At 33.6% G+C, this 23,966-nt stretch overlaps 1 protein-coding gene across 1 annotated transcript in view; it reads left to right on the forward strand.

The window, feature by feature from the left end:
• The window catches only part of COL5A2 (collagen type V alpha 2 chain), a 149,153-nt gene that overhangs the window by 27,340 nt on the left and 97,847 nt on the right, over positions 1-23,966 (forward strand). The gene's annotated exons all lie outside the window — the stretch shown is intronic.

Here is a 23,966-nt window from a genome sequence, read left to right on the forward strand (position 1 = left end):
AAACTTTCATCTTAAATCCTAGATTTTTGATCTATGAGCTGCGTAATCTTGTATTTTAAATCGTACTAATAAGTCCCATGTTCTATATCTAAAAAATGTAAGGAATGAGAATACTTGTCCTGATACTTTGCAGTGTGTCAGGATTGAATGAAATCATATGTTGAAGTACTTAAAGCAAAGTAGATGGCTTACTTCCTAGTTCTCCTCTGAGATTTTGAAGAATTCTGTTCATATTGCATTGTAATTATTTGACTCTTTCCCTTTACTGGCTGAAAAACAGAGATTTATTTATTTAAGCTCTGAAGTAAGCAAAAGAGCATAATAGTTCTCTTTCTAATACAACTACTGGGACCTTATACCCAACAGTACAACTTTGAAGTGAACTCCATAGTTATGTGATTTTTAAAGTAAAGTAGCTTTTAAATAAATATGGCTTTTATATAATTTCTTACTAGGATAGAGTTTAACCAAAGTTCTTGAGAACTATATAGGGTATGTACAGTCAGTTGGAGAGGCTCCATTCCACCAGAGTCTTAAGAATAATTATAGAGAGTAAAATTAGAGAAGGTACACTAGTGAGTTTTACAGTTAAGAAGGTAAGAAAAAGAGTTACAGATGAATAAATATTTTATGGCCTTGCTTAGATTTTAATTTAAACACACTTTAGCAACTCATCATGGAAGGGGGTAAACTAACTGAAATGAAATTGTATGGATGCAATAGCTAAATGTCAGGTGTTCATTTGATTTGCCAATTATCTAGATGATCATTACTCTTTACACATTTACTATCGTGTAAATGGATGCAACAGAAAATAAGACAGTCAAAACCCGGTTATTTTCACTACTGCTTTTCTTGAAGAGATCTGTTATCTAGATTGCCTTCACTCTGGATTGCTTCATCTGTCATTATGCTTTTATTAAATATAAAACATAAAACAATGTAAAGACCTACTATAGCACCATTTACTATAGAAATTTGTTTGCTTTTAAGATGCTGGGGGGAGGTCCTGCTTAGTGTGTCTTAAAATGTTGCTGTGATAATCTGTGTGGAAATGGGTTACATTTATTTTTTATTATAGGTCATGGTAGATCCTTATGGTAGAAAGAATAACAGTCAATTTTGGCTGCCAGATAATCCATGATTTTTTTCATCAAATTACCTTACAGACTACTTTGTTCCTCTGCTCCACATTTATGCATGGAAACAATTTCTAAAATTTTATATGGGATTCCTTGTAGAAAACCTTTTTTAACATTTGACCTAAGAATACAATGGGTTCCTTTTGAAGTAATGAATCCTCCATCTCTGCAAGTAACCAGGCAGGTGCTTTACAGCCACTTATGGATGCTATAGAAGAAATTCCTAAGAAATTATACTAAATAGCTTCTTGTTCTCTACTGATACTCTGTATAAATGAATTTAGTGTTCAAGGAACCAAAGATAAACTTCCTAAGTTTACTCCAGGACAAAGATCTGAAAAGAGTAGAGGTTCCAATAAACATCAAGAAACATTTATTGTCTACAGAAAACTTTTTATCTTTCAAGGTTTTTTAAAATGGGGGTAGGAGGTTATATGATGAAATCCAAGCTTGATTTAGGTTGATTTTCTTATAAGATGGAAAATAATGGCAGTCCGTGGAGACACTGCATTTCACACTAGCATTTCAATTTTTGTGAATTTTTAAATAACTTTAAAATTTACATCTTCAAAAATTAGTGTGTCCAAAAGAACTCCAGTTGATTAAATTCCAAACAGCAATCACCTCAGCCCTGTATCCTAAGGATTTTTATATTGATATGACACAATGAGAGTTGCATTTGTGTCCTGATATTTGGCAATTAGCATGAGCTCTATTTGCCTTGTGTGCTCAGTTGATTGTCATCTGAGAGTATTCTGGATATAATTTAATGTCTGTTAAGTCATCTCTAAAGTACGATTGTAATACAGTAAACAATCACAACTGTTTAGTGCCTGAACAATTGGTTGCTTTCATTTGACCTTGTTATAGACTGTGAGCCTGTTAGTTTGATTCCTGAAGGCACACACATTGTTCAGGAATGTTTGCCAGTAATGAGTGAGGGCTAGTTTTCCATATTGACCTCATACATAATTACATAAATTAAAGCAAACCATAACAACTGAGGGTACACATAAAATACACCTCACAGAGAGATTTTAAAGCCCTTGCATTGTACCAAGCTTGAAATTATATTGCCATAAGACACATATCATTTTTGAAAACTGTGTGTTTAAGTTTCTACTAGGACTTTACAAAGAACACTATATAAAAGCTTCTATTTTAATAAGCATTACCTTGGAGTTCTTCTCTAGAAAAACTTGGCAAGAAAGAGGACTGCCAGTGTTTTTATTCTGGAGGATAATGACTTGATGATAGAAATTTCTAATGTTAGGCTTCCAAACAGTCTTTAAACCACTGCACACTTAGGAAAATGCAAATGTAGAATTTAGATCTTTATCCTCTGAAAACATCAGTGATTTTCAAAATTCACTTATGGTTTCTTCATTCTTGGAATTTCAGAATATGTTGATGTTTAGCCAAGTTCAATTTCATTTTATAATTAACCTTTTAATTTTTTTTGGTTAATAGTGTAGTCAATTTTAAAAAATATAAAATATACACAAGACTTAAATTGCATTCTATGTGACCATTTACAATTCATAGACTTTCAGAAGTTAATGGAATACAGAGCCAATATTAAATATGTTTACCAATAATTTCTTTTAGATGGTGGAGACCAAAAGTTTTAATTATCAATCAGATATTAATGTTCCAGTATTATTAATCAGCAAGTATTACTTCATTTGTTTTACTTTATAAAACAATTTTGTTTGAAGTTTGTAGAACCTGATTTCTGTTGTTTCAGTAGTTTCTGAAGCAACATAAAAGATGTTATCATGGGAAAATCTTCACCTAACATTAGCATATCAAGTTTTCTTTTTGGTAGAAGGAAGTTGAAGTGTCCTTGGCTGGAGGAATATTTTTCATTTTTCAAAACTTTCATTGGAGTACAGTGAATCTTGTTTCTGTTGCCCAGGCTGGAGTGCAGTGGCATGATCTCAGCTCACTGCAACCTCTGCCTCTGGGTTCAAGTGATTCTCCTGCCTCAGCCTCCTGAGTAGGTGGGATTACAGGTGTGCACCACCGTGCCTGATGAACTTTTTGTATATTAGTAGAGGTGGCTTTTTGCCACTTTGGCCAAGCTGGTCTGCAACTCCTGACCTCAAGTGATCCACCTGCCTTGGCCTCTCTAAGTGCTAGGGTTACAGGCATGAGCCACTGCACCCAGCCAAAATTACCATTTATTGTTGAGGACCATGTCAAAATTATAATGAGCTTAATGACCACTCATATATTTTGGGAATTTCCATTTTTGGTTAAGGCAAGGGTCTGTAACTGTATATGTGAGATTGTTTGTTCTTTATGGAAAAATGAAGATTCACCTAAATTTATGATTCTAGAATATGCATTCCTAGGTTTAGCGCAGTCTTTTAATTGTTACAGCATTTCATAATTTTCTGACACCATATTGAGGTCGATATAGATTCACGTTTATTACTGACTTTATAATGTTCTTTCCTTCTTAATTCTATTTTTACATCTTTTAAGTCTCAATTTACATCCCTCACAGTTTAGAAGACTTCACTGGCCTATCACACTATTCTTGGTTTCATCTTTTCAGCCAAGAAGCCCTACGTCTTCTGCATGGATTCATCCAAAGTCCTTACCTCCCTTTGGTCTGTGGTTGCCCTTTGCTTGATTCTTTCCACCTCTATGTGTTTCTTCTTAGATGTAGCAACTTATGCCACATGACATATTTCAAACCTACCCATATTATGACTTTAAGTGTCAGATACTACTATATATATATATATATATATATATATATATATATATATATGTTTATATATAGTCTTTATTCTTCACAAATAATTGTTGACTGATAAAACTAGCATCTTGCTTGGCTGTCTCAAAGGATGAGTGTGCAAAACACTCTGGGATCATTTTTCTGTCTCTTTCCCATCATAATATAGTTTGTCATCTAAACAAAATTTGGATCACCCTCTCCCCGGTGAATAGTAACGTATTTTTTGTGTGTGAATGAAAGTACATTTTCCACAAAGAAGTTCATTAGTCCTTTTTCCATTAATACTGAGATCATCTTGGAGCTTTTTAATGATAATCATTTACATTGTTTTAAATTCCTGAAGTTTAGATAATACAGAAATGGTTCTAAATATCTGTGATAAAATCCTCAAGAAATTCTCTACCAGCTCATTTGGTAGAAGCTCGGGGACCATCAGAGAGGACATAAAACGTTTCCTCCTCCTTCTCCATCTACCTTCTTACCCTTGGGACCTTGCTGGGGCCTTGGGGTATTATTGAAGGCAAGTAGATGGATTGCAAGGTAAAGAAGTACTCTGATATTATCTGTAAGTCCAGAACATTCTCTGGATAATGTTTTTTCTAGAGATGTTATAGCACTGTAGTCCTAGGAGGGCCTAAGTATTTGAACTTTTCCACCTGAAGAAATATTTTTTGGTCTTTGTTTTTGACTCTAAGATAGCTCCTAATGCATGTTAGAACATCTTTCAAAATCCCATGGTGATTCAATCTTCAATCAGTTTTTGTATGAACCTAGTCATACAAGTATTCAGGCATCATTTTCCCTCCCAGGACCATGATTCCTCTATATTCCTCTATGACTTACATTGTTTTTTTTTTTTTTTTTTTTTTTTTTTTTTTGAGACGGAGTTTCGCTCTTGTTACCCAGGCTGGAGTGCAATGGCGCGATCTCGGCTCACAGCAACCTCCGCCTCCTGGGTTCAGGCAATTCTCCTGCCTCAGCCTCCTGAGTAGCTGGGATTACAGGCACGTGCCACCATGCCCAGCTAATTTTTTGTATTTTAGTAGAGTCGGGGTTTCACCATGTTGACCAGGATGGTCTCGATCTCTCGACCTCGTGATCCACCCGCCTCGGCCTCCCAAAGTGCTGGGATTACAGGCTTGAGCCACCGCGCCCGGCCGACTTACATTGTTTTAAGAACGCAGTTATTCTCTCCTTCGTAGAGATTCCACCAGATTACCTGGTTGGAAGTAAACCTTAGATTTCTAGGGTATTCACTGAATTCTATCTTTATGAATGGGGATCATATTGACAACTTGTCTTTTCTGATTTTCTTAATTTGTTACTGACAGGTCATACGTCTTGGCTTATTATTCCACATTTAACCCTTACATTTTTCTTAACTTTTGTATGTATGCTATTAGTATCTTAGATATTTATCTGTGTTAAATTTAACAATGCTTTTTTTTTTTGGCTTGGATCCAGTACTTATGACACACATACTTTAATATGTAGTTTAAGTGTTGAAATCATCAAATGAATACATTAAAAGAGAAAAGAACTAACTATTCTTTGAGTGTTCACCAAATAATACAATTTTATATTTAGTATTTCTTTGGATTCTGGAATTAGATTCCTTCCTCTCTTTGGTGTTTTTAAGGGTCTCCTTATTATTGGCTTTGAAGTTGCTTGTAAGATAGTTTCACAAATCTTTTGCTGGTCTAATTTCCAGTTGTATCTGATTGTCAAAATTTGGAGGCTTCTCTTTTTACCTTTACTTCTGACAATTTGATTTAGATGCTTGTTTCTCCCCTTGAAAGCAGCTTTTACTGTAGTAGTTTGCTGTGAAAGCATTTTTTAGTGCATCTGGCTTGTTTTTATGATTCATGACAAAAAATTCATCTTGGGCTTCTAATGGCATATTTTAAAATAGTCTCCAGACATTCTGTGGTTCATTTTATTTTAAACTATTTCTTTTTACTTCTTTTTTAATAATAGCCAGATTTTCCTAAGTTCCCCTTACTAAAATTAAATTATTTTATATGGCATTCCTTTTTTCTTGCCAAATGCTAGGCTTAATCATTGTGAATACTGAGTGGACAGAAGTGGGCACCCATGAAACAACCTGCATCAATTCCTGTTCAATTCTGCCTCAACTCAGAAAATCCAATTTTGGCAATGTCTGTAATCATCTGTATTCTTGTATTTCAATGTGCATTCTTTATGTCTATGATAGAATTATAAAATAAATTCACCTTATTTATACTTTATCAAATGTTTTCACTTTCTTTCTTGTTATATACTATTCAGATAATTTTGCTTAAAAAGTATCCCTGTAGCCTATAAATAAGGTTCATATTTTTTAGTTTAACAACCAATGTCTTTCACAAGTTGATGCCCAATTATTCTATCTTCATTCACCTCCCACTGAACTTTTTCTTTCCTTTTGCAGTACAATTCTTACTAAATGGTAAAATTTCATAACTGTACCTTCTTCCAGATCTTGGAGTATCTTTCCTGTTTCCTTTAATGTTCATCCATTCAAATGTCATTAAGATGTCATCATCCTAATCAAGATGTTCGCTGTAGGTGCCTCTTCAGTTAAATTGCATGTAACCTTCCTAAATCCTTGGTCCTTGCCTTCAGTGTGATTCTACTGTCTTGCTCTGTATGAGTCCAGGTGTGAGAGTCATTACCTCACTCATGTGCACAGCAAACTCCACTCATGTCAAGTCTTTGGGAATTTAATAATTTAACTGAAGATTTCGGGTTCCAAAGAAGGAACACGGTATTAAAGAGTATCTATCTATTTTCTCCTTTTTATCCTTCTCAGAAAGCAATGATCGTGCCATATCTCATACACTTTTGTAGCCTGGTCTCAGGTATTATACAGGTTTTCCCCTATACTATAAGTAGCTTAAAAAAGTATATGTTTTTCTTTAAAATATTGTACTTGCTCAATAAAAACCCTTCTGAGTATGATCTTCTTCAGCTCATTAATTGACCATAGTTTTTAAAGAACCCAGAATGATCTAGGCAATATAATAGACACTGATTACATAGCAAGAAAATTGCATGTCAGTTTTTGTGTTCATGAAGTTTTAGTGTGTGATCCAAATAGCAATACATAATTGTAAATTATTTCATTTGGACCTCCAGTTTGATTTGATGTCATTCTTATGTGCTACCGTAGCATCCACTACATACTTCTGTTCCTACATGTAACTATGCATGATTATATTGATTATCTGTGGGATTTATCTATTAGTCTGTAAACTCTCAAAAGAGGAATGATATCTTATTTCCTTTTGTATTCTTAAAGTCAACTATAGCACCTGCATATAGTAAACTCAACTGCAGCATATATTTAATAGATATTTGGGGTTATGCAAGTGAATATTTTATATTTTCAGCTTAGTTGTATTATTTTAGTGAATTATAGTATATTTGTAATACTGTGTTTTACTATTTAAATAGGAACTTTAGTGAACATTGCCTTGAATCCATGTAAAAGATAAACAAGAAGAAAAAGATGCTCAAGAATTATATAATTCTTAATTCCTGATGTGTGCATTTTATCACATTACCTTACTCATTTAAGTAAAATTTTTATTGGAGGTCTAGTTCCCATGTCATATTTCTAACCCTTTCTAAATGCAAGAATCCTTACATGCTTTCACATCCCACTTACTCAGAGTCTAAAGTAAGGAAGTTTTTATACAAACATGGAAGCACTCATGGCTTCTACTGTTCCAGACATATAGGAATTAAGAAAAAAATTTGCAGTGCTCTGAAGGCAATTCTAGTTGTGGACTAGGTTAGTTTAGCCTTCCATGAGCTTCTAAACTCCAAGAAGGGCTAGTTCAGGAAGGATCATTGGAATAAGAGGAAAATTGCATCCTAATGTATTCCAGGAGATGATGAAATCTCTCATCTTATTAATTTGGCAGTGTTGAGTTCCTCTTCTGTAGAATGTAATTTCCTTTCTAAAAGATATGAGGCATCTGTTCCCACTCAGAACCAAATGGAGAATTCTTTATCTACATTAACAAGTCAGGCCTGCTAGAGGCCTGCTTAGTGCCCTAAATGTGCTTACTGCTCGGATATTCTACTCATGCCGACTGGTTAGTGCATCTGAGGTTTCACATTATTTCTTGGAATTACAAGCACATATCATCTTCCCAGTTCATTAGGATTAAAAAACTCTAATAAAAGTGTATATATAAAATATATGTATTTTTTAATTTAAGAAGATGGCAAATGGATTTTGAGTCTTGAAAAATTCATTATATAAATGTAACATACACATATAACATATATATGTATGTATGCACACATATTTTTGTTTGTTCTCATTCAGCATTGTATGGTTATAACAAGGATACTGCAACCTTCAGTGTCCTTATGAAGCTAACATACATGACTATGTATGTCATTCAAACACAGACCAGTTCTCTAATTCAAAATTTGCAATAAATAAGCACTTTTTACTTGTTTTTCTCCCCTCTCCTTTGAGAAGATTCTTGCTCAAAAATAAAATTTTTGCTCTCCTAACTAGGTAAAACTAAGCAAATTCCCAACTATGTACTTGTTTACTGAAACTGAGATTCTTTCTCTTAATGTGTGTTAAATTGTAGCTTTTGTTCTCTTTTATTTTTCTATCTTTTGAGTTTTTGAATTGTTCAGAAAACCTTCAAATACTTTTATGTTCACTGTTTTCAGAGGCTCAAGAGTCTTGCATCACAAGCAACATGGTTTCTTGCAATGAAGAATGTGTTTGAATGTCCACACCCCTTGCCATACCCATCTGGTTTGCAGATGATAAATACAAACACTGTTGTTTTTTTTTTTTTCTTTTTCTCCCCTAAAGAACTGGAAAACAGATTGAACTTAAAAATCTACTCTGGTGATCCCATTATATTAATCTTCATTACCATGTCTAGTACTTTAAGAATTCCAGTTCTACAGCTATATATTCTCTAAAGACTGAACACGTAATACATATGATATACCATTTGTAGGATTTTTTTATGTTGTTGTAATGTCTTCATTTCTTCCTACAGTCTAGTAATACCTTACTCATTTTTCAAAGTCCAGTTTAAGGCCTGTTTCCCCTGTGAAGTCCTTACTAGTTATTCTAACCTCCACATGTCTCTCTTTCGTTGCCTGGAAGACTTGCCTTCACACCAAAGCAAGGTGTATTATTTGTTTAAAAGTTTCATGCATGGGCTTAGCTCCCTAATCAGAGTATGAGTTGTTTGATAACACATCGTTTTTTATGTTTTGTTATCATAAAATAAAGAACACAATGGATATTTAGAACCTAGTTGTTGAATTAATACTTTGTTAAAGCCACTGAAGAAGCCTCATTGTAATAGGAGATAGGAGAAAGACTATATTAGGATGGGATTAAGTTAGGCAGAACATTTTACAATGGGAAATATTAACCTCAATTACAGGACTACACTAGGTCTTTACATGCCTTTTGTCTGAAATAGAAAACACTGCTACCTCCAGGTGACCCTAGGCAAGTGGATAGGGCCCTTGTGCGAAAGAAAAGGCATTTCTTCTTCCGGTAGGAAGCCCCATGCTAGGGTTCATAGTATGAAAAGAAGAGCTTGGGTTTTGTGTCATTTCTCACTGACCTCCCCAGTTGGAGTCTTTGTGAAGTGTACAAACTGCCCTCCAAATAGTGATACAGATAATGCAGGCAAGTCAAGGCGGCTTGGTGGCTTATGAAGTAGCTAATACTGCATACTCTGTATGGCATGAAGCTAGAGGTTAAGCACCTACAAGTTTTACATGTTATGTATTAGGAGAGATTGAACAGTCATGAATGATGCAGAAAATATTTACTTAAGAATGTAGAGTTTTTGTTGTAATATAAAAATAATATTTAAGAGAATGAATAGCCTAGAGAATGGGAGAGTAGGTCAGAAAGCAGTCGATGAGATGTATAAGGTGTGAACAACAACCAGAGTGGAAAAAAAAAGTACACAATTCTGAAGGTGAGGACAAAGTTGTTATTGGGCCAGAGTGCAACTGAGAGCAATCGCTGAGGTTTGAGAAAGGTGACATGATTGAGGGGCCATTTAACAAGAAGTTTTGAGAGCTGCATTTAAACTAGATTGCAGGGTAATTATAGTACAAAGAAATCTGGAGGGTGCCTGTCCTATTAAAAGCAGAATGAACAGGAATTAATTATGGTACAATATGAAGAGAATTTTTTGGTTGACTTTTATGAAAGAGTGGGCATAAGATAATAAGCATTTAAATTATTATTCTTTAGTGGACATTAATTAATATATGGATAATCATTACTTTGAGGCTACCATTTATTGAGTGCTTAATAAGTGCACTCAATTATTAAGCATATGTGTAGTGCATTCTTATAAATAAAGCAAGTACATAGTGTTAAAGAGGCATTAGAATATCTCCTCAGAATAGGTTTAAAGTATTATTTTTATTATAGTACCATTTAATTTTCTCAGTTTACAATCTACTCATAATTTTTTCAGCATCAGCCAGCTTTATAAATTATTCTAATAAACTCTCTGGAATTCTCTGATCTATTAATTCTATGATCTATGAGTGACACCAGTCACTAGTAGTACATGAGATGATTTCAAGTAACACACAATGTTTTATATTTGTAAGTTAAATGCTTACATGTATAATAGGAAAAACTATATAGCTTATTAAATCTGAGATTGTTTTAAAACTAAGGTTAAGAAAGAGAAGAATCAAGTCAAAATAGATTTTAATTAAAGCACATAAGTATTGGTAAATGATATTCACAGATACAAAACATTTATAATTATGGTGAGTTAGTTGACTGCAGTGTGGAAAATACTAATCTATGGTATACATATATCATAAATCTTAAGCATTTATTTTAAAAATTAAAAAAACAAGGATTTTCAGGTGAAGTATTGATGTTACACCACATGTTCTCACTCATAAGTGGGTGTTGAACAATGAGAACACACGGACACAGGGAGCGGAACATCACACACTGGGGCCTGGGGGGTGGCAGTCTAGGGGACGAATAGCAGTGGGTAGGGAGGGATAGCATTAGGAAAAATACCTAATGTAGATGACAGGGCGATGCATGCAGCAAACCACCACCATGGCATGTGTATACCTATGTAGCAAACCTGCATAATCTACACACGTACCCCAGAACTTGAAGTATAATAAATAAATGAAAAATATATAAATAAATACACCTAGTTCGAAGAGGTATCTTGTTTCACACTACAATGTATTTTATTATTAAAAATGTTTTTGTTTAAAATTGTGGTCAATCATAACATAAAAACATAGTTTTAACTGTTAATGATTTGGAATAATCTGTATCAATTACAATGATAACTTATCACATATATGCAATGTTTATATTTACATATAATAGGGAAAAATCTAGGTCTTGATTATATCAGATTTATATTATCTCTCACCATAGACATAAGAAATTCCAGAAAATAATTTGACATTATTTATAAAATTATCTATAAAACATCTTAAATATTTTTGCTTAATTTGTTGAAGCTCAACTTTTAGTTTTTGATACTTGACATACACTTCGTTATCAGATTTTGCAGGTGAAATATATAGAACAACTGAATTTCTTCAAGTAAAAAAGAGATGACTTCACTATTAAGTTCTATAATCTCCTTGACCCAATGAACAGGACTGTTCACTTAATTTTTTAGGTCAGAATCCATCTTAAGAATCTAGAGAAAATTTAACAGTGCATTTTGCTATTTTGATGTTGCATTAGTAAATTTCAAGAATTTAGGGGAAAATTGGGAAATGAATGTGCTAACTTTAAAACTTTTATTAACTACAGGACCCATGTGACTATATGAACTTATTTTATATTGTTTGGTAAGAGGAAAACTTTAACCGGCGCCATAAATAAATTATCCCAGACAGATGATTGTATATATTAATGTATCAACAACGTAGTCTTTGGCTAAAGTAAGAAAAAGAATGCATCTGCAAAGATAAGGCTCTGAAAACTGACTTTTCACTGTCAGTGGAATCATATTGCTCCTGTGAACCCTAATCCCTTTATATGTAGTAAGGCAAAATAGGCAAATAATTTCTCCTTGAACAGTCATGATCATTTGTCAGATAACATCTGAAAACTGCTTTGTATAAAGTAAACACTAGATGGTCTTTATTATTATTATTAATGGTAACCTTAAGCCTATTAATTCACCAATGTTTTTACTGGTCTATTGCACAATGTATTTCCAGCTAACTTCAAACTTAGCTTCCTTACAAGACCATAGGGAATCCTCAACTCATATTACCCAGCCCCATCTCTGCCTGTCAAAGTCCTGCTTCATTTCCCAGAGTACCTCACTTCCAGCACATCTCTATTAAAAGGAATACATCTGGCTATTTTGTAGTTAGTTTAAATAAAATAATGCTGATTTCTCATTAAAATATTTTTAAATCTTAAATGAACAAGGTGAAAATTTTAGTATATTTTAGAATAAAATATTTGAATCTAGATCAACTAACAAGTAATATTTGTGTAGTGCTTAATAGTTTAAAATGCTTTTTTAATGTAATTTAACTATTTCATTTGCAATAAGAATTATTAAAACTAATTTTTAATTTGGGAAAAGTGAGCCTTAGAAAAATATATGACTGACTCATATATTCTTATGAGTCTCCCTGATGGTTATTACTAGAGCTACATCTTCTGATACTAGAAGCTCTTTCTCCTAGTATACATTAAGCCTCTGCAATGAGAAATAAGATTTAATAAAAAGAAGGGGAGGGGATATAGATATAACCTAAAAGGAAAGTAGCAAGGAAATGTAAAGCTCTAACTATAGCATTGTACATTTTGAATAAAGGTCAGCTTCCCCATTCTTTCTTTTCTTATATATGCACACATACCTTTACACAAGGATTTTCTGTATTTCTGTTATAAGCTTTGTTGAATCACAATAGTGTTATTATGTTTAAATTTCTGGTCTATAAACATATCTTTGTTTCATAATATAAACCAAATATGTGTCCTGGCTTAAAATGTTTTAATGTTCAGAAGAGTCCTCTAATCTCTTTTAAGATAGAATAAAAGGGAAAAGGCCATGTAGAATCAGAGGGCTCTGTTCTGCAATGAGGCCTTGAGCATGTTTTTTTCTGTTTACAATTGCTGGAAAATGTTGATTTTATTTTTTGCTCTGTATGGTATTGTATAATGTATGTACATATGTTAAAGTGTGACTATTTTAGTATAAATACAGTTTTTTACAGTTTTTAATTTTTATTCTTGATTTTTATGGCTGGAGAATTCTAGAAATGCTAACCAATTGTATTTTGGATGTGATGTAACATCTGGTCGCTTTTAAAATATCCTTTTAATTTTAGAAATTTTAAATCTACAAAGTAATTGTAAAGATAGTACAAAGTGTTCTGAAATACTCTAGACCCAATTTTCCTTCTTCCTAACATCTTACATTCACAACTAATAAACCAGTATTGATATTTTACTATTAACTAGATTCATATTTTAGGTTTTCTTAGTGTTTACCTAATGACCCCTTTCTGTTCCAGGAACCCCCAGTATCCCATATTACATTTAGTTGGCATGTCTCTTTAGGCTCCTTTTGGCTATGACAGTTTCCAGACATTCCTTGTTTTTTAGGATTTTGACAGTTTTCAGGAGTATTGACCTGACATTTTGTACCATGTCCCTCAATTAGGATGTGTATGATTTTTGTTTTCATGATTAGTGGAGTTATGGGTGTTGGGAGGAGATAAAATGCCATTCTCAACTATCAACATGAATTATTATTACTGATGTTAAACTTTTTTTATTTTATTTTTTGATGGAGTTTCGCTCTTGTTGCCCTAGCTGGGTGCAATGGAGTGAACTTGGAGTGCGATGGCAACCTCTGCCGCCGGGTTCAAGTGATTCTCCTGTCTCAGCCTCCCAAAGTGCTGGGATTACAGACGTGATCCACTGTGCCAGGCCTGATGTTAAATTTGATCACCTGTCTGGGGTGGTATTTGTCCTGTGTCTCCAATGTAAATTTGCTATTTCCTCTCCTTTCCATTCTGTACCTTTTGGAAGGAAGTCACTATATATATACAGTTCATGCTTAAGGAGTTGGAGGGTGGAGTAGCTACATAAATCATTTGCAATTCTGTGTAGGAGATTTGTCCTATTTTATATTTTGTTTGTATTTATATCAATATGGACTCATACATATTTATTTTACATTTTTGGTGATAATCAAATGCTATTTTTCTTATTTTATTTGTCAAACTGTTTCAGTTTTGGCTATTAGAAGGTCCTTCAGTTGGCTTCTGTGTCCCTTTGATTTTTCTCCATCATGTGGGCTTTTTTGTGTGTACGTACTTTTAAAATTTCTATTACTATAAGGTGTTTTAGGCTCATTTTGTATATTTATTGGCCCCGTCCTAAAATTAGCTCTTTATTCAAAGAGCTCTTGTTCTTGTATTGGACAATGCTATCAGAAACCACAGTCTGGGACTGAGGTGTGTTCACTGCTACTTAGGAGTTGTTGCTTCTGTATTCTGTCAGCTGACAGATCAAGGAAATATATGTATGTGTACTAATAGGTGTATATACACATATCTATAAATATTTCAGTGAAGCATGTGTATGTTAATATTTGGAGGCAGAGACCATAGAATAGCCTTGGGTTTTATAGCATTTCTTCTCAAACTTTTCCTATAAGTGATATATAAACAGACGAAAATCAAGACATATTAATGAATAAGAGTAGAGCTAGAAAGAGGCTGGAAATACTACCCAAAATACCCAGCTGGGCGTGGTGGCTCACGCCTGTAATCCCAGCACTTTGGGAGGCCGAGGCAGGTAGATCACAAGATTAGGAGTTTGAGGCTAACCTGGCCAACATGGTGAAACCCCGTCTCTACTAAAAAAATGCAAAAAGTACCAGGCATGGTGGCATGTGCCTGTAATCCCAGCTACTTGGGAGGCTAAGGCAGGAGAATTGCTTGAACCTGGGAGGTGAAGGTTGCAGTGAGCCAAGATCATGCTACTGCACTCCAGCCTGATTGACAGAGCAAGACTCTGTCTAAAAAAATATATAAAAATACATATAATATAAATATATATTATATGTAAGTATATATAATATAAATATATAATTTATAAATTATATAATATAATAAATTATAAATAAATATATTATAAACACATATATATTTATATACATATATATTATATATATATATATATATATATATTTTTATGTATATATATACACACCCTAAACCTGGAGTCCTCAGCTGGATTAGGCCCGCATAGATAGTTTGCTGGGCTCAAACAGTGCTTTGAAAAACTATTTGAATTACATTATTAACATTAAAAAATTGAGAGCTGTCAAACACAAATATTGATTTCTATCTTCTCTTTAAATTTACCAGATCTGAGAAATCCTAGACACACATCATTTATGCACCCATCACCTTGCGTTGAATGGTGGTTCAAGCCTTCATGAGTATTGCACAAGCCCCAGTTCAACAGCCCATCTACCCGCCCTGCCCCCACCTTATAGTCTTCTTCACAATTAGGAGCTAGCTCTTGTTCTAGCCCATGTGCTGTTGTTTTTTTTCTGTTGTAAAGGAGAGAGGAAAATATTTCCTGGATTCATGGCAAACAAATTAGTAAGATGAGAGAAAGCATTTTCCTCTAAGTGAAAACTGTCTTTGTTTAATACACAATGTGTGACTACATCAAAAGAAAATAACTTAAAATTTCAGTACAAAATCAACCCAGCTCATTAAATTTGGTCTTCTTTAACATGAGCCAATACAGAATTGGATTTAGATTGTGGCCTTGATATGTATGTTATCATTACATTTCAAAACTTCAGAAGACATCTCTCATGTAAGAATAGAATTTTATTTCCTGTGATAATGTTTATGCCTCTTGAGCTATATCGTTTCCTGGTTTTCCAATAATAATTCACTCAAGATTTGTAAACCACATTCTATTGCCATATTTAATGTGTTAGGTTTGTGTTTTTGCTTGAAGAGATTGCTCCAGTTTTATTAGAAGAAACACAAATGAAGAAAAAATTTATTAACTGTAGATTAATAATTATAGTTACAGAATCTATAATATAGATTTCTGCTACACTAAAGAGATGGAATTTAGGTTCAGTATTTTATGTGAAATCTGACTTCTGGTTTTCAAAATGATGAGTATTATGAGATAATAAAAAGTTTGGGCCACCACCAGTTAAAATGAAAATAAAGTTCAGATTGTAAGTAGCTGGAAGTGAAGCAAGTTTACAGTTTGCCATGTTTTACTAACTGAACCAAACGAAATATATTTGGCAAGACAATGTACTTATGGCAAGAAAACGGAAAAAGCAATGTAATTACTTCACTAAGGTTGAGTTTAGGTCTTTCTCCAAGTATTAAAAATAAATGTAAGATAAACTATGATAAATATTATATAGTATAACATTAAAAGTAAAAAAAGATCAGAGTTTGAAATTTGACTCTTCCCTACTCTTCATATCATTGTATTATTGTTATCATCATAAAATTTCATAGTGTTTATGTCTGTCTGTGTAAACATACAAACCCAAGATTTCACCATCATTATACACGTATGATATTTTAATGTACATATATGTATTTATAAAAAAGGAAAAATATACAGCTGCCCAATATGAGTGTGTGTATAACTACTTCCTGGTTAACCTGTATAACTACACCTGTGTAAAAGAAAATATCTACACCCTCAATACACACATATGAAGCTCATATATATATATATATATATATGTATATACATATAAACATATATATATGTATTTATATACATGTAAATTTTTACTTAGGTATTTTTGTGTACATAACAGGTTTTCATTAGAAGATGCTGATTAGCTCACTGGAAACTTCTGGTTTGCAGAATAATATATTGTCTTTTTATATACAAATTAATTGCCTATGAACATATGTAGCATAGATTAGCATTAAAAATTAATCTGAGGAATACAGGATGAGTTAACTATTAAGTTTCTGCACTTTCAGTGCTGAGAAACTAGAGCTTTAGTCAGGGCCTCACCCAGTAGGTCCCATGCTAGCAATCATTTTATTCTAACACCTCCCTGACTACAGCCGATCCAGGGAATAAATGTGACTGGTGGACCTCTTTCTCTGCTGATTCTCCTTACTGATGAAAAGGCTTACACCTGCAATAATACTCTCTTGTTTCAAATCCAGGGCCTATCACTTATGAGGGATGAGAATTGCTGTGAGCTACTGTTTATTGAGGATTATGTGAGATCAAGAATATAAAAGAATTAAGACAATATTTACCACCTATTAAGTAGTCAATAAATGTAAGCTTCTATTGTTACTTCTCCTGTTACCACTATTATAGCTACTATCGATTTAAACAAAATCCTTTTAAACTGAATAATCTTTTAATATCTCTTATAAAGTATATGTTCTTTTTCATTAATCTGGAGATTTCCTAAATATGTAGATATGAACACAGTGTTTGCAACTACTTGAATTGGAAAGAATTGAAAGACATTAGCCTACAGATTATGAATGATAAACTGCCATGTGGAGCACTATGTTTTGTTCTTTGGTTCACTGTTTGTAACCAATATTTATGACACAGAGGAGTAGGATTTGTCAGAAATCATTGCAGTACTTCATTTTCAAGCTTAGGCAGTATTTCTTTTACCAGGTAGGTACTCTGCTGATTTAAGGAGCATTCAAAGCCCTTGTGTTACTCTCAATAACTCCCAACTGACTGTTTGGCAATATTATATCATAAAATATCTCCATTATAAATTATATATTACTTAAATGTCCAGGTTAGGAAGAAAAAAAGTTGCTAATAGTGTTGAGGTAATAGTCCAGTAATCCATGACCATCTGTGGTAGGTTCTCTTTTTGTTATTTGGTTGGTTTGAATTAGAATGTATGTGGTTTTAAATTAAGCCTGTCATTTTTTATTATTTGACTGCAGCCATGATGTAAGCTGAAATGGAAAATAGGAACAGAAAGATAACAAGAAGAAAAACTGTGACTTGAAGATTTATTACATATATAATATGTAATTTATTTATACATAGCACAGCTGACCCAAAGTTGTGAGCTGGAGATATGAATACTGTACTTAAGGGCAAGAAAACTTTTCAAAGCTTTAAAATTAATGCTCTGTGTAACTTCTCAGTCTGTACTAATTTCATGTGATTAATAAGGCATGCAGAAGCTAGTGTTATTACTAATGAAAGATTAATTGGGATTAGAAGGATTTCATTTTGTAAATAATAACAACTGATTATCCATCCTGTTTTCCTCATTTTAGCCACGCTTAAGAGCTGTAGGTGGAACTCTTTTGAATTGACATTTATGACATAATTTGTTTCATTTTCCTGAAATTTGCCCTTGGTTTGTTGTTTGCTGACTCTCAAATTCCTGGAAGGTATTATGTAGGATGTTTTTGCTCTAGGAGTTCATCAATTTTGAATTTGCTTTATGCAAAACTGTTGACAATGATGTACTTTTTTTTTCTTTTAATTTTTGAGGTGGAGTCTCACTCTGTCCCCCAGGCTGGAGTGCAGTGGCACAATCTTGGCTCACTGAAGCCTCTGCCACCCACCTAAGTTCAAGCGATTTTCCTACCTCAGCCTTCCAAGCAGCTTGGATTGCAGGTGTGTGCCACCACACCCAGCTAATTTCTGTATTTTTAGTAAAGATAGGGTTTTGCCATGTTGGCCAGGCTGGTCTTGAACTCCTGACCTCAAGAGATCTGCCTACCTCAGCCTCCCAAAGTGTTGGGATTACAGGCATGAGCCACCATGTATGTCCGACAATCATGTACTTTAAAAATATAGTCTAACAAATTGCCAAAAGGTTATGTTTATATTATCAACTACCTTAGAGGAATTTTCAGGCTCCGACTGTAATTAACTTTGTAAAGTCCAGCTGGCTGGTGAGAAGACATAAGGTGCTGTGACTGACTTTGATACAGAATGGAGGGTAAGGAGACCAATAACTCTCAGAGAGGCAGGAAGAGGATGCCAGATCTAACAACGTGTCTTAATTCTGAAGAAATCAATCAGCATATCATTTTTAGTATTTTTTCTTCTTTGTTATTGGTGAAGAAAGAGCTTTCATAAAGAGCGAAGCAATTCTAAATGGCTGTGCAGAGGGTGCGGCAGGATTTCATGTATGACTTCCCAGTCTTTCACTCAGAAATAAACACCTGAAGGAAAACTAAAGTAGTCTCTCAAGGCAGGATATGGTGCTTTAACAATCTTTTTTATGTGTGAAACATAACTTCTGAACTCCTCTGATTCTGTTATCAACACTTGGTTGGTGAAATGTTCTCTCTAGCTTCGTTTTCTTTTCATTCTCTCTGTCCTAAGGATGGATTCTCCTCAATTTACATTAGGCCCAGGGTAATGAACACCTAACCGGCCTGCTGCATGGAATCTTTCCCTGCTGCCTGACACTCTTTAGTTCATTCTATAATCTCAGAAGATTCAGTCTTCCTTTTTCCATTTTGCAGCTCAACGAAGGAAAAGACTTCATGCCGTCCTTATCACCATCAACCAAGTTAAATGCAACACTTTTAGGTGATGTTCAAGACATCTTTTTAAAGGCAGCCAACACCCTCTGGCATGTATTCCACAAAGAACTTCTTTCTTCCATAAAGAAGTAGAATATAGCCTGTGCTCAGGCAGCAGTATATAGAGAACTGCTTTGCCTGGTACTGAATTCAAACTAATCTTTATGCTGCTGCCCAAGCATATCCTATATTTAACTTCTTTATCTCTAAGTAATTGCTTATATCTCCCCAAGTGTTATTTCGAAAACACCCAGCCAGGGATTCACAGGCAGCAAACACTCAATATTGTTTTACTAATTTTTTTTTTGAGATGGAATCTCACTCTGTTATCCAGGCTGGAGTGCGGTGGTGTCATCTTGGCTCACTGCAACCTCTGCCTCCTGGGTTCAAACAATTCTCCTGCCTCAACCTCCTGAGTAGCGGGGACAACAGGTGTGCACCACCACACCCAGATAATTTTTGTATTTTTAGTAGAGATGGGGTTTCATGATGTTGGCTAGGCTGTTCTCAAACTCCTGACCTTGAGTGATCTGCCCACCATGGCCTTCCAAAGTGCTGGGATTACAGGCATGTGCCACTGCACCCTGCTTGTTTTATTAATTTTGACAATAAATGGGATGAATTGTTAAAAACCACGTGAAATACCTCTTTTATTCCTATACATTATGATTTGTTTTTTAATACTATTCTTTTTTCAAAGATATTAAAGATAATTGATTAAATAATAGTACAGTCAAATTATTATAAAGTTAAGACAGTTTTTACTTAATATGTGAAGTCAGGGCTAATAAGTTTATGCAACTCCCTTAAATACACAGAGTTCATTTTCTCTGTTTAACAGAAATTTTTTAAAAAAGTAAAATCAGGTTCATAATCTTTCTAAAAACAAGTTCCCTTTTTTTCTTCTCTGATTTTCTGAAGTTGTCTGTACCAAAATGATACTGTTATTCTGGAATGTTGATGTGGTAGGAAACTTCTACTTATGTCTCTAAAAACTAGGCCATGATTACGTATCATAAAAATAGATGCAAAACGTGGCTATTCTGGCCACTTGAGGTCAGAGAACTTTGCCATGACTATGTTTAATTACATGTCCGTACAACTCGATGACTTATTTTTTCAAAGAACAGACATTTTAATACAAGACAATCAAAATATGAACCTGTGTGGATGAATTAATAGATACCTTATAATCAAAATAAGTCAGCCTCTGAATTAACCCAAAGTTCAGTATTCACATTTTATCAGTTATATTGCATAGAATTGCCTTGTTTGAAATATTCAAATATGAGAAATACATCATTAATAATTTATACATAGTATTTATTTCTCCTCTAATTTGTTTTAATAAGTATGAGAAGTAAATTTAACTGTAAGTTATAGACAGGATGAAGAAATTCTCTTAGACTATAAAACTAATTGAATCATACTTGATATATTTGTTCTTTTCAACAATTCATTTTTTTAATGTACATTTCATTAGAGTTGCTGGATTTTCACGTTTTTGAACAAAAGAGGGTACCATTGGTGTGTTTTCCTGAAGCCCAATTACACGAAAAATTATCACATAGTTTTCCTCCTCCAGGTCCAGACAGAGCTTGTTATTGAGCTCCAGGCCTAGTTTCTGTTTTTGCTCTAAGAAATATTCAGTGTCCAATGGCAGCTCAAAGTAAACCTTTGACCCTAAATTTTTTGTACAATAAAGTATACTGATCGTGGACTCTTAAGCCTAATTGATTATGACATTTTTTTTTCACTTAAGAAATTAAGCAAATGTTAAATTTTCTCAGCAAATTTTATATTTTTATGAAACTTTTTCAATGGCTTGAACATTTTAAGAAGGAAAAAAAACCTTTTTGATGCTTTGCATTTTATTTGCTGGGAAATTACATGGGTAAAGAAACGCATTATTCCATTTTATGAACTTTACAATTCACTTGCTGTCAAAGTCACTTCCTGCAACCCAAGAAAGAACTTGAAATCACTTTTTATGATGACAGGACTTAAAGATGACATTTCTTCTAATAAGAATCATCACTTGAAAATACTGTGTTACTTCCCTCAGGTGTCTGCTCAAATTCTACTTTATTTGTGAGCCTGTCCCTGATTATTCAAAATTAAGCCCAGTCTCCCCTTTCCACTCAATTCACTTTTCTCCTGGCACTCTCTGTCTTTACTTTGCTGGATGTTTTTTTTGGTAACACTTCTTGCTACTAGACATATTGTATGGTTAGTAAGTAGAATATTTGTTTATTTCCTGTTTCTTTTCACTAGAGTATAAGCTCTTTAAGGACTAAATCTTTTCTGTCTTTTCACACTTACATGTCTAACATTGATATGGTGCCTAAGATATAGAAGGCAGTCAAGAATGTAATGAATAAATAAAAATAAATATATTAAACTTTTGTGATATGACTTGGGCTTTATAAACCGTATTAATTTTTCATAGTAACCTGTGTAAAAGGTAGGTTTGTAGACAAGTTTACTCTCTGAATATTTTATTTATAAAATTAAATGGAAACTTATCTCTATAGAAGAGATGCTAGATGCTAGATCTATTTGAAATCTTTTCAGAGCCAAGGTGGCTATCTAAATATGGTGGCAATCCTCTGATTTCATTTCCTCCTTTCCTTTTTAGTTCATCTGGCTACAGTGGAAACAACTATGTCCTAGATCCCTTGCTAGATGTAAGGGATACAGCTGTAAGCAATACACAGATATCCTGCTTCAGTGGAGAGTAGTCTAACTATTAAAGCAAAAATTAGGAATAAATATGATCAGTGTTTTTACAAGCAAATGCCCTTTTAAACTAAGCACCTATTAGGTGCTCAAAAATCATTGTTAAATAAATCAGTAAATGAATTTGTAAAGAGGTTGTATATAAAAACTTAAATCCTTACACTTACTTCTAGAAGTCTATTTCATAGACTCACCTCTTAAAATATCTCAATGACTAAAAGGATTTGGAGGAAATTGTATAAAAGCATACTCATAGGTTCTAACCACAAAATACTTCTATCTTCCCACAAATTACTAAAGGAAGGAAAATTCTCATGTGACATTAGACAAGACTGTTTCTTTCAGAAATAAACTGTTCAGGAATGTGTTTGTTCATTGCTCTATCACCACTATCCAGGCCAGTGTCTGGCATGGAGAAGACAGAAAATGCATTTTTGTTGAATCAAACTGAAGGACCATAAAGTGGGAAAAAATTTTGGTTCTGTGGCCAAAAAGATTTCTAGAATATCACAATATAGATGTCTTTAGCTAACTCTTAATTTCTTTCATCTTTTTTTGCTTCACGGTTACTTATGCTTATGTAATTTATAACTGCTGCAGGCAGAACCATTAAGAGAGCACAATTTTAAACAAGTAAAGTATAAGCCACAGGAGGGCCTAAACTTTATATTACGGTAAACCTCCCAGCACACAATCTTTAATGTAGCTCCCTAATATGTATATTCGGTAAATAGCTAAATTATAATGAAACCTCTTCCTCTAAATAGTAATATGGATGAAGTTTAAATGGATGTATGATATAGATAAGTTGCTCTTTAATTCCTAATTTGAAAATGATTTCCTAAATCATATACTGTAACTTGTCCATTTTGAAATCAAACAGGTGATTTACAAAGTAAATTTCAGCTAGTACCTAGTAGCTTTTGCATGTAAACGAGAAAAGATTTTGAAAGATGAGAAAAAAATGAAATTTGACATAAAATTATTTTATCTATACCATTTTCTCTTCATTTCTGGATAATTCAAGGAATGTCCCAGAATCATTTCAAAATAGAAGGTTGAAAAATCTTTATTTAAAAAGTCAGTCTTTAAACATTTTACATATTGGAAAACCTATGATTTTCAGATTTCTTTAGCAAGTCATTTATAGGCTGAGCCCCTTTTAGTGAAATGTAAGGAGGTTTCTCTGCCAATTTATACCAGCACAGAAAAACAGGCTGAAGACACAGCTGACAGCCTTTCGGCTTTAGTATCGCTAGCCATCTGTTTTCTATAAGGTAGTTGTTTTTTCTTGTTAAGTTCTCTGTGTGAAATGTATTTATTGAAATTCTCTCTCTCTCTCTCTCTCTCTTTTTTTTTTGGTCTGTGAATTCTACCCAGTGATAAAACTCCCCAGGGGACCATAAAGGCACAAATGGAATCTGGGAGAGCTTTGACTTCTTATGTTCACACCAGAATTTCACTTTACTAATCTAAATTGGAGACCTTTTTTCATGGAGATTTATTACTGAAATACCAAAGGGTTCTAATTGATTAAAGCAATTGCAATTCAAAAATGCTTATGCCTTACAACAGATGTTTAATGAGAGAGATTTCAGGACAGTGGTAGTTTTCAGTGGTAAACTTTCCTAAGGAATCAAGTGCCATTGAGCTTTTTCTCTGTTATTATAAGCAAGAAGTAGAAGATATGGTCTTCTCTAACAACTGAACGTAAGGAAGGAAATGGCTCAAAT

The sequence above is a fragment of the Saimiri boliviensis genome, chromosome 5, assembly GCF_048565385.1.
Source record: "Saimiri boliviensis isolate mSaiBol1 chromosome 5, mSaiBol1.pri, whole genome shotgun sequence".
NCBI lineage: Eukaryota > Metazoa > Chordata > Mammalia > Primates > Cebidae > Saimiri > Saimiri boliviensis.